This window comes from Molothrus aeneus, unplaced genomic scaffold (genome assembly GCF_037042795.1).
Source record: "Molothrus aeneus isolate 106 unplaced genomic scaffold, BPBGC_Maene_1.0 scaffold_47, whole genome shotgun sequence".
NCBI lineage: Eukaryota > Metazoa > Chordata > Aves > Passeriformes > Icteridae > Molothrus > Molothrus aeneus.
This window is the reverse complement of record NW_027099144.1, coordinates 707,639-715,715: the sequence shown is the minus strand read 5'-3', so window position 1 is coordinate 715,715 and position 8,077 is coordinate 707,639.

The following is an 8,077-nucleotide window of genomic DNA, read 5'->3' as shown; positions in this document are numbered from 1 at the left end:
CTAACTCCCTTGAGGGCACAGAGACCTTGCAGAGAGATCTTGCCAAATAGGAGAGATGGGCAATTCTTGCTGGCCGGGAGTCTATGCACAAATCACAAAAGGGGCGGGACTGCTGGGGACGGCGTCTCAAGCTGTTTTTTTTTCCAGCATCAGTCTCATTACATGGTGATGACAATGGGAAGCTGCCAGCAGCTCACGTCCCCAGCAGCAGACAAAGAACTCAATGTTACAACTTACTTGAAAAGTTTTTTGACCAATCACACAAAGCAAAAGCATATTGACAGTACTTCTGTCCAATCACTATAAAGACATGTACCTGGGCTTAGAACAATGCTCGCTTCTTTCAAATAAAAGACCTGCTTGTAAGCCTTAAGATACAATGCACAGAGCTCCATTATTAAGCTTAGAACTACCTAACATCGCGCTAGATATACTTTGCTGTAGCTTAGGGAGTTATTCTAGACAAGCATTAATACACAGACCATTGTTCCATTTGTGCTTACTTTTCTACTTCTCATCTAATTTTTCTGCTGACAAACCTTATGACTACTGCTTAGCTCCAATGACAGTTCTGCTGTCTCTGAGGCCTTCCTTTTGCAGCTTTCCCAAACCCCTCTGTTTTTGAGGATTCCCACAGGCAATCACCAACCAGATGGAGTGGAACAAAGGCAAGTGCTGGATTCAGCACCTGCAACAGGGCAATCCTGGTGGGTGTATAGACTGGGGAGGGAGCAAGAGGCTGGGAGAAGCACTGCAGAAAGGGACCCAGGCTCCTGGCCAATGGCAAGCTGAATGTGCATCAGCAGTGCCCTGGCAGCCAGGAGGGCCAAGCCTGTCCTGGGGTGCATCAGGCACAGTATCACCAGCTGGGCAAGGGAGGGGATTGTCTTGCTCTGCTCTGCTCTGCTCTGCTCTGCTCTGGGGCGGAATCACCTTGGTATTAGAAAGTCCTCAAATGAGGTCTACAAAGACAGGACTCAAAGAAATGGCATGCAGCTGAGTCAGGGGAGGTTTAGGTCGGGTATCAGGAAAAAGTTTTTAACCAGAGAATGGCTGGGCACTGGAAGAGTCTTTCCAGGGAGTGGTCACACCATCACACCTGTCTGAGTTTGGGACATTGCTCTCAGGCATATGGTGTGATTCTCAAGGATGGCCCCAGGCAGGGCCAGGAGTTGGACTGATGATGATCCTGATGGGGTCCTTCCAATTCAACAGATTCGACGACTCGATGGTTCTGTCCTGGCCACTCAAGATATATTGCTTGGTCTCATCAGATTTTGATCTGCTCTTGTTGGTCAGACTTTGTCCCTACTGGCTAATGATATTTATCACAAAAGACAAAGTGCCTTTTCTCAATTTTCTCAAGCAATTGGAACATGCGCCTTAGAATCCTAAAAAAGTCTTTTCTTTGAAACAACACTGTAGTGTTTTTCACTGCCCAGTAGTCTTTCCAGATCTTAAGGAGAAAGAAGGCAAAATGAGGGGACGTATTACAATGAATGATTGTCAATTTTCCGGTTCTTTAGCAGTATATTTGTACTTCCACTATTCTCTTCTGTAAAAGCATGGTTTTCTATAGTATCCAATTTTCTAGCAAGACACATTTCTGCAACTGAGCCCATCAGTCTTTGTGAAAATATATTGTCAAAAGTACAAAACATATGAATAGGCAGTGACAAGTGAGGGAAAAAAGAAGTATGAGAAGCAGCTGCATGATACTAAAGTGAGACAAGAAGGAGGAGAAGGTGCTCCAGTTGACAGAGCAAAGAATCCCCCACAGTCCCTGGAGGACATCATCATCAAGCAGGTTGTCTCCCAGCAGTCCCTGGAGAACCATGGAGGAACACAATGGAGCTCGTGGGGAGCTCCATGCCACAGCAGGTGAATGTGCCTTGAAGGAAGCTGCAGCTTGTGGAGGGAGAGAGGGCCAGAAAAGCATCCTTGACCTCTTGGAAGAGTGGAAGAGTACGTGCAAATCTTAAACAGCTGCTAACTCTAATCTATTCTCTTTCCACTTCTTGTCTTAGGTAAGTAAGTAAGAAGACAACCCAAGAATTAGAAGCCTAAATTCTTTTGCTTGAGGCTCCCATTCTTTCTGCCATTCTCTTAAAATTTAGTTTGAAGTAAAACTCATGATAAAGTTCTTAAGGCTTGATGTTCAGGCTTTTCAGAAAATAGGGAGTGCAAATAACTCTTGTCACTGTCATTTTTTTCATAGAAGGAAAAAAGGGAAATTACTGGTTTTCAAGGACTTACGGAAATCCATTGGTAACGGTGGTGAGACTGAAGAGTTTAATTAATCTGAAAAGAGAATGTCGTGGATCTACCTCAGCGCTGTACAAGTTTTTTTACCAGGAAGTCTAGACTTTTAAACGGACTAAGGACACAATAGTTATCTCTGGGAATATTTTAGTATGTATAGTACATTCATCTTTAAATAGTTCTATCTGTTTGACAGTTATGACTTAGGCTTTAAATTTGATGTGAAAAGAAATATTTGTGATTCAGATCATTTCCATTTCTGAAGCATTTCAGTTGTTGACTGTTTTTGCTGTCTCCTGAGGGCGGGAAAATAGTCTTTGTACCAATACTGAAAGAAACTAGATGGAAAAATTTGTTTTCCTCATTCTTTTCTGTCTATTCGAACAGGCACAGCAGCAAGACCACTGCTATGAGTCTGAGTGGCCCTTCCACTCCTGGATGACAAACTTGTAGTGGCTAGTATGTTATTTGCACACATTTCTGATGCCGGCTGTTAACTGTTGTGCAGAAAGATCTGTCAACCTTTTTCCCCGGAGGACACTTCTGAATTGCTTCACTTGTCTCTGAAGCAGAGAACTAAGCTGGCACTCCATTTCTGAGATCTTGCTGTGTTAGCCCCCAAACCCATTTCTTTCAAATGCCTTTTACTTTCAACCAAAGCACTTCATTACTTCATGATATAATCTCTTGTTCTTAATGTTCGGGGGATTGTTTTAGACTGATAAGACCATATTGCAGTAAGCAGGTAGAACATCTATCTTAAGCAGTATCCATCACTTGGCTTTGGTTCATGTATCATAACATCTGCAAGGAATGTCATTTACAATCAATGGATGGGCTGGGGTAACGGGCCACAGGTTTAGGAATCTTTCTCCAATTAATTTTGCGTTAAAATTTAGCTCTTATCATTTCAATTGGGTCTTTATTAAAACAATCATCTATTTATTACCTGTACCACAATGAACAGTGTACCTGTACCACAGTCAACAGTGGCTGAGCATCCTACAACAATTCCAAGAAGAAGAATGGTCTGAGCCCCCAGTGCAGCACATGAAGTCTGTCATCAAGCCAGAGTCCTGCAGGCGTTTTCTCAGCCTGGAGAAGAGCAGACTCCGGGCAAATTGTTAGAGCAGCTCTCCAGTAGCTGAAGACAGCCTACTAGAAGGAGGCAGGTGAGCTACACAAGGGCACGGAGCGATAGGAAAAGTGTGGATGGCTTTAAAACCTGAAGAGTATAGGTTTCCTTTGGCTATTGGGAAGAAATTCCTTGCCAAGATGGTTGTGAGACACTAGAACATATTGTGAGTGACCAATTCCTGGAAGTGATCAAGGCCAGCTTGAATGGATCTTTGAGCTTAAGGCGGTCTAGTGGAAGGTGTCCCTGACAATGACATGGTGGGGAGGACGTAGGTGAATTTAAGGTCCCTTCCAAACCCAACCATTCCATTATTCTATGGTAATCATTCTGTACAGTAGCAGTAAGAAGTTGAAGCTAGAAATAACATATTCATGCTGAGAAACTGCTATCCAATGAGTTGAACTGTTTGGATCTCACATTTATTGTGAGTGCCATTTAGCAATACTATATCTAATATCTAGTCCTCGCTCTTTATCATACACGCAAGTATTTTATCATCTTTAACGTTTCTGACATTTGGGAATTTTCTTCCCTTCTCTTTCTTTCCTTCTTTCTTTCTTTCTTTCTTTCTTTCTTCCTCTTTCTTTCTTTCTTTCTTTCTTTCTTTCTTTCTTTCTTTCTTTCTTTCTTTCTTTCTTTCTTTCTTTCTTTCTTTCTTTCTTTCTTTCTTTCTTTCTCTTTCTTTCTTTCTTTCTTTCTTTCTTTCTTTCTTTCTTCTTTCTTCTTTCTTTCTTTCTTTCTTTCTTTCTTTCTTTCTTTCTTTCTTTCTTTCTTTCTTTCTTTCTTTCTTTCTTTCTTTCTTTCTTTCTTTCTTTTCCTTTCTTTCTTTCCCTCGTTCCTTCTTTTTCCCTTCCTTTTCTTTCTTTCTTTTTCTTTCTTTCTTTCTTTTTCTCTTTCTCTCTTTCCTTCTTTCTTTTCTTTCCTTCCCCCACTTCCTTCCTTCACTGCCTTCCTTCCACTATGTCCTTCTTTCTGCCACGTCCTTCTGCCACTTCCTTCCCTCCCTCCCTCCACTTTGATGTTAATTTGCAAACTGTCAAGGAGTTACAGGAAATTACTCTTCTTAAATATCATTTTGAAGCTTAGAAATGAATAACAAAATTGTGTCAAAACATGGCATTTAAAAGCCATCTGAAAGTGAGAACTAGCTATTGAAAAGACAAAAATACAAAAATGAAATGATGGAGTGGATGGTTTTAAGGGATATTCTTTGTATTGCTTTGATACAAATGAGGATCTCAATTTTTACACCTTCTAAAAACACATCTTGAAACTTACTACTTTCCGTGACAAAAATATTTCCAAAACAAGGAAATTGATTTATGCAGATGAAAATATCATCTCCCAAATAGTCATCATCAAGTCCAAAAGATTACCCTGCTTTTACGTAGTAAGCTTTATGGAGATTTCTATTCTCACGCAAACAAAGAAGAATCTTTCAAATGACTAGAAAATCTTTAAAAGCAAAATAACCTTGAAGAAAAAAGATCCAAAAAAGAGCCGGGAATTATATACGTCCACACTTGTTACATGTTGGTTACTAATATTGGCTCTAGTTTGTTGGCGAGTACACTTCCCATTCACGCACGCACGCACCCCTCTTCCTCCTGCACACAGATGTGTGATATTGGGTCTCAAAGAATGGACTATTTTCTCTTAGATAGGTTTTGGTTCTCAAAGTCAAAGCATAGTCTTCCTGGCTCTATTACCAGGATTTTGTTCCGGGAAGGGAATGTGCTTGTGCCTGTTAGAAATGGGGAGGAGGGGACAGAAAGCAAAGCCATTTGAAGACAACCTGCAGCATAACTAAGAAAGTGGGGTGCTTCTTGACTGCACAGCAAAAGAAAGATCGGGAGTAAAATGGAGGAAAACTTGAGAGTTTCTCCTTGTGACAGCTTTCAAACGTACAGAAAACAGCACTTCCTCATTCTCCTGCCTTTTCAATTCACATTAACATTGGAAGAAAAGGGGTTTTGGACAACTTTCTTTTGCTTCTTGCCTAACGCTCTGCTGACACTCCGTGCAACTTGCAGAAAAAGATCCGGGATGCTTTTTGTACCGGCACAGTTTCTCCTTGCAAAACCTAGTAGAAAAGCTTTTTGCTAAGATGTAGGCGACAAGAGACGCAGATTCAGAGATACGGAGCTCTCCGAAGGTAAGGGCCGCTCCCGGGCATCTTTGCGCAGAAGCCGTGCTCCGGAGCGCAGCGCGACCGGCACAATGCTCTGTGTGCAACGAAGCGGCTTCTTCGCCTCCGGGAGACGGAGACCGCGGCCGCTTCTTTAAAAGCGAAGAAAAAAGTATCACAAGATGGGGATTGTGTGTGCAGCTCTCAAACCTAAAGAAAACAGTACCTTACCACTCTCCTGCCTTTTCTATTCACATTACCATTCAAAAAGAACGAGTTTTGGACAACTATATGTTCCTTCTTGCTAAACACTCTGCAGACCTCCGTGCAACTTCTAGAACAAGAGCGGAGATGCTTTCCGTACTGGCACAGTGTGTCCTTGCAAAACATAGTAAAAAAGCTTTTCGCTAAGTTTTATGCGACCAAAGAGGCAGAAGGCAGAGTAAAGAGCTCTCCGAAACTAAGCCCCCTGCCAGGGCGTCTTTCGTCAGAAGCCGCTCTCCGGAGAACACCGCCAACGGCACAATGCTCTGTGCGCGAAGAAGCCGCTTCTTCGCCTCCGGAAGACTCGGCGAGCAGCAGCTTCCCAAAGGCGAAGATGCAAGCCGCACCACGCAGGCACAGTGTGGGCAGCATTCAGACTTAGAGAAAACAGTACTTTACCACTCTCCTGCCTTTTCCATTCTTATTATATTCGAAAAGAACGAGTTTTGGACAACTAGCTTTCATTCTTGCAAAACTCTTTGCAGACCTCCGTGCAAGCTTTAGAACAAGATTTTGGATGTTTTATTTACTGGCAGAGTTTCTCTTTGCAAGATATGGTGGAAAAGCCTTTTGCTGAGTGTTGAGCGAAAAGACACGCAGAAGACGCAGATACGGAGCTCTCGGAAGCTAAATGCCGGTCCACGGCTTCTTTCGGCAGAAGCCGCTCTTAGGTGCTCACCGCGACCGGCCCAATGCTCTGTGTGCGAAGAAGCCGCTTCTTCGCCTCCGGGAGACTCGGCGAGCGGCAGCTTCCCAAAGGCGAAGATGCAAGCCGCATCACGCAGGCACAGTGTGGGCAGCATTCAGACTTAGAGAAAACAGTACTTTACCACTCTCCTGCCTTTTCCATTGTTATTATATTCGAAAAGAACGAGTTTTGGACAACTATATGTTCCTTCTTGCCAAACTCTTTGCAGACCTCCGTGCAAGCTTTAGAACAAGTTTTTGGATGTTTTATTTACTGGCAGAGTTTCTCTTTGCAAGATATGGTGGAAAAGCCTTTTGCTGAGTGTTGAGCGACAAGACCCGCAGAAGACTCAGATACGGAGCTCTCGGAAGCTAAATGACGGTCCACGGCTTCTTTCGGCAGAAGCCGCTCTTAGGTGCTCACCGCGACCGGCCCAATGCTCTGTGTGCAAAGAAGCCGCTTCTTCGCCTCCAGGAGACTCGGCGAGCGGCAGCTTCCCAAAGGCGAAGATGCAAGCCGCATCACGCAGGCACAGTGTGGGCAGCATTCAAACTTAGAGAAAACAGTACTTTACCACTCTCCTGCCTTTTCCACTGCTATTATATTCGAAAAGAACGAGTTTTGGACAACTAGATGTTCCTTCTTGCAAAACTCTTTGCAGACCTCCGTGCAAGCTTTAGAACAAGATTTTGGATGTTTTATTTACTGGCAGTGTTTCTCTTTGCAAGATATGGTGGAAAAGCCTTTTGTTGAGTGTTGAGCGACAAGACACGCAGAAGACGCAGATACGGAGCTCTCGGAAGCTAAATGCCGGTCCACGGCTTCTTTCGGCAGAAGCCGCTCTTAGGTGCTCACCGCAACCGGCCCAATGCTCTGTGTGCAAAGAAGCCGCTTCTTCACCTCCGGGAGACTGGGCGAGAGGCAGCTTCCCAAAGGCGAAGATGCAAGCCGCACCACGCAGGCACAGTGTGGGCAGCATTCAGACTTAGAGAAAACAGTACTTTACCACTCTCCTGCCTTTTCCATTGTTATTATATTCGAAAAAAACGAGTTTTGGTCAACTAGCTTTCAATCTTGCAAAACTCTTTGCAGACCTCCGTGCAAGCTTTAGAACAAGATTTTGGATGTTTTATTTACTGGCAGAGTTTCTCTTTGCAAGATATGGTGGAAAAGCATTTTGCTGAGTGTTGAGCGACAAGACACGCAGAAGACGCAGATACGGAGCTCTCCGAAGCTAAATGCCGGTCCACGGGTTCTTTCGGCAGAAGCCGCTCTTAGGTGCTCACCGCGACCGGCCCAATGCTCTGTGTGCGCAAAGAAGCCGCTTCTTCGCCTCTGGGAGACTCGGCGAGCGGCAGCTTCCCAAAGGCGAAGATGCAAGCCGCACCACGCAGGCACAGTGTGGGCAGCATTCAGACTTAGAGAAAACAGTACTTTACCACTCTCCTGCCTTTTCCATGGTTATTATATTGGAAAAGAACGAGTTTTGGACAACTATATGTTCCTTCTTGCATAACTTTTTGCAGACCTCCATGCAAGCTTTAGAACAAGATTTTGGATGTTTTATTTACTGGCAGTGTTTCTCTTTGCAAGATAT